The sequence below is a fragment of the Scaptodrosophila lebanonensis genome, unplaced genomic scaffold (genome assembly GCF_003285725.1).
Source record: "Scaptodrosophila lebanonensis strain 11010-0011.00,11010-0021.00 unplaced genomic scaffold, SlebRS2 tig00000024-arrow-pilon, whole genome shotgun sequence".
Taxonomy (NCBI): domain Eukaryota; kingdom Metazoa; phylum Arthropoda; class Insecta; order Diptera; family Drosophilidae; genus Scaptodrosophila; species Scaptodrosophila lebanonensis.
In genome coordinates, this window is record NW_022060538.1 from 21,111,714 (window position 1) to 21,116,348 (window position 4,635).

Sequence of the window (4,635 nt, forward strand, 5' to 3'; positions counted from 1 at the left end):
TTAGTTCAGTTGTGGCAAAGATCAATTAAATAAACACAAATTAAACTTAACTGTTTTGGAGCCCCAATGGATGTTTTTAAGGCAACTGCAGCAGCTGCTGAGCTTGGCTATTAGTTGCGCCAGAGCTGATTAAATTATAAATGCTCATAAAGTCAACTGGCCGAAAAGCTTCTCAGTGCAGCACTTGCCACTCAACGCAGTGGCACTCGAACCCATAATAACATAGCAACAATAGTACCAACAACAACAACAGCAACAACAACAACATCCCATGGCTGCACGCTCGAGTGCTCATTTTAAATTGACTTCAAACGTTGCTCCGTGACGCGCTGCATGGACACGAAGGATCGGACTGGCAGGCAGGCACGCACTCCGATGCCATGACGAATGTGTACGTGGGCTGCCCAACAATAGGGCTTTACACTCCCTGCTTGCAGATTAGTGTGCTCTGCTGCAACCTTTAATATCGAGTCACAGCATCCGTTCCAAATGAAATATGATTACTTTTGACAGGACACAACATAAGGACTGCATATAGATTATGCATAAACAAGTGAGTCTGAAGGTATTGCTGCCTGGTGTTGAATAATGGAATAAGAGGCTTCAAAAAATGCAACGCAGATTACTTTCATGCCCGTTCGGTATTCTTTCGAATCTCTTTTAAATGTGAAAAAATGATGGCTAAGTAATGGTAGTTTATTTGCCGATGGGGGCGATAACTAGATATATAGCAAAGGTAAAAGTAAATACCTTTATGACTTGATGAAGTGTATCGAAAAGCCACTAAAAAGTGGATGTTCATCTGCCTGTCTGTTCTTATGAAGAATACTTAATTAATAGGAATAAGAAATTGATTCACAGCAACATTTTAGATAAGCAAATCACATATCTTTAATTTATTGACAAACAATCTATCTTGTGCAACACTTGAACTATTTGAGTGTAAAGAGAGCATAACCGGATTCGACCAATATATTAAATCATAATAATAGTAGCTTTATCACTATAGAACGACCTAAATACATCGATCCAATCCATAGCTCCGAGTTAATGTTTTGCACAGCCACTTTAACGTGGTTTTCACATCATTTCATCAACGAATTGAAGCCATTCGAATGAGTGAATGAAATGGGTAATAAACTCGCCCATAAAGGACGCAAATTCAAGGAAACGCATAGCATACTTATGGGAGTTGCAATATGAGAAGCTTGGGTTCATGGAGAGAGCTGATGTGGCTGTACATCAAAAGAAGGAAACAAAATGAAGAGCAAATGTATTTCAAAGAAATATTACTCTACTATTTTGTTATTCTTAAAGGAATTGAAATGCAGATTAAAGTGCGATCCAAATTTGGATGAGGGAAACGCACGTCATATGCCGAAATGGCAAACACGTTGCAAACGGCTGCTCAAGTTTCGAAAAGCAATTAAGCAACTAATGTCTCACACGTCCATCAAGAAAATACAAGGGCCATAAGTGGGCGGGAAGGTCAGGTAAGAGGAAAACTCGGTTGTTGTTGTTGTGGTTGCAGAGGAAGGCAGTGCGCCTGAAGGTCAGACAAAGTGGCAGATTCGGGAATACGAGATGTGTGGTCTGTGTAGAGCTGCTGTTAATCAGCCAGTGGTTTAAGCGACGCATTTGAAATCTAATAAATACAAAGTTAAAGCAAGAAGCTGAAAGAGCGAACCAAGAAAATGCAGCAGGCCAGCCACAAAGTGTGTGTGTGAGTGTGTGTGTGTGAGTGTGTGTGTGTGAGTGTGTGTGTGTGAGTGTGTGTGTGTGAGTGTGTGTGTGTTGTGTGTGGATGAGTGAGTTGAGGGGGCAAACTTTTTGATGCTTCAAAAGACTCATTAAAAAGGATTTGACACGTGAAGTGCAGAAACTTTTTATTTTTATATTATTTCCCTTTTACATTTTTATGGCAATGTGTGCTGGGGTGTGTGTGCGTTTGATGTGTGTGTTGATTGCCAAAAAAGTGAGCAGTGTGTGTGCACACATCAAACCCGACGTGTGAGTGTCGTCGCCGACGTCGTCGTCGCCATCGCCATCATCATCATCATCATCATCGAGGAACGACGCCCGTTAGAATCTGCGGATTGAATTTCAATGGCGATTGATGATGGCAATGCTCGCTTGCCAGCACACATAGTTGTGGGTGTGTTTGCAGGTATTAGTGTGGCTCCTACCTGAACTTGAACGTGGAATCAGTGTGGGTAAGAAGTAAGCGCCAGTCAGTCAGCCAGTCAGTTTGTTGGCTCATTTTATGATAATGTTCAAGCCTGGCGTTAATGAGCTCTTAAGCTTAAATAAGAAACGTGATTTAGTTACAAAGTAAACTAGGAAATAGTCGCTATTGCTCGCCCGTACACACTGGCACCGAACGAGGTGTGGCAAGCAGTTGCCAAAGTTTTGGGAATGAGCAGCAAAATCTGCGCTTAATTTGAAAAGTTTGACGCGTCGAAAGAAGCGCCGAACTTGTTGTACCTTGTACTATATCTCAACCCCCCTACGCCCCCTGCGCCCATACGCCGATCACAACTCATAAGCAGCAGGTGTAGTACGCATGCGAAGGTATTCAACCAATACGGGAGTTACGGCCCATTAATATTGAAGCACAACAAAAGCTACAAGTGATTACGACTGATAATCGAAATGATAATACACCTTTGAATATTCCTATTCGCATACAAAATGTAAATCATCATCGAACCTTTTTTTATACATAGTCAAGTCATTAATACAAACGATTTGTTTCTGTTGGCAAAGAATTCCCTGTAAGTTCTGAAGAATTTTATCTTTTGAGCTGGAACCGATTTTAATCTTCAACTTAATCATTGATGTGCATATTCTTCTTTAAAGCATTTTTATCTGTCAGTCTTAGTTCTATAAGCTAGATACTGAACTTTCTGTATGTATTCGATAAATAAATAAATATTTTTGACATTTGCTGCAGATTTGTTCGAAAAAATGCAACTCTTTAATTAGTCTGAATGCGTCTAAAAGAATGTATTGTCAAGCTGTTTTAAGTTTGAATAAAAAGGCATATTAAGTAAGTATTAAATACTAACCTCTTATTGAAATAACTATAAAATTCTTTACTTGTTCCATCTCTATCTTGTTTAAGAAACTAAAGTAGGCGTAAAAACTTAATTAGTAATGCATTTTCGCTGCGCTTTTGTAGAATTGTGTTTGCCCGGACACCGTCGTCCACACCAACTATCAAAAACCAATTCATCGACATTGAAAGGCGTTGAAGTGCAAATCAAATAACTTACATACTTATACATACTTAGTATGTAGAGTCTGTTATTTATAATTGCAGCGTTGGCTCCCCCAACAGACACATATTTGCCGAAATTGCATTTGATTTGGGAGGAGCTGTTACTTCATGGTGCTTTCGATTCGAATTGGGTCTGTTTGCTCACTTGATTTGTATATACATACTGTTCTTGTATGTATGTATGCACTTATGATGGATATATCATTTGCGTAACTGAAATGTAAATAGAAATAGAGCGATATATACACATAGTGGCTCTACTGTATTGGGCTGTATCGATGTTATGATCGCCTTTTGCCAACATTTGCTTCCTAATTGCTGGTCGAAGGCATAGATTTAAATGAAAATGTTTGTTTTTTCATTTATTTGCAGCATTTTCCTGTAACGACCACATAGTTGCCATAGTAGCCGATTTTGTTGCTGTTGCTGTTGTTGCTTTGCTATGTTTGCGAAAATCTGGCTTGTCGGTGTTAATAATTTCATTTTCATTGTAGATCTCAAAAATATGCAAAACGTGCAATCAAAATCTTTCAGCCACGACCACAACCACGAGACTAGGGCAAGGACCAGGACCAGGACCAGGCCCAGGACCAGGCCCAGGACCAAGCTAATCAAAAGGCACGCGTGCTAGCCTATTTGACGTTGACAGTTCATGTTGAATGGGAACCCTTTTCTTGGCATCTAATGCAGCAAGGCGAGGGCAATGGCATGAATAACTGTATAAAATTTATGCAAATCTAGCAAAATTGAAATATGTAGATGTTGTGCGTTGTGTGTTGTGCGTTGACTCGTAACTTGAATAAAGCTCAGACAAAGAGACAGAAAGCACAATAGAAAGGGAGGAGGAGGAAAAGTGTTAGACTGGCCTGCAAATTAGGGAAGCAAGAAAATATATTTCATGCATTTTTTATTAAATTTGTAGGCTTATAAATTGTTGGCCTTTGTTGTGCGGCTCGCTTTGCGAACTTAAATTAAGTAATAACTTTTATGTGTCTTGACCTCCAGGCTTCCAAGGCATGTGTTTGCCTGTTGACATTTTCTTGGGTGGCGTGTGACTTGACTTTGTGGTTAAAAGGTTGAGTGCGAAAGGCACACACTCGAAACTCACATTTATACTCACTCAGCCTTGCAGACAGAGAAATGTTTGAAGCAGATTGCGTTATTAAAATTTCACAGTTTTGGGCTGTCTGGCCAAATGAAAAGGTTAATTTTCGTAGCTCATTCGTTTGCCGAGGCGCAGGCCAAAGGAGCCAGAAAAGCTAATGTGATTAATGTTTATGTAATGAAATGAAGTTATCAAGTTGATTTTATCAATTTACACAGGCCCAGACACATTCCAAGTGGCTTTGTACAAA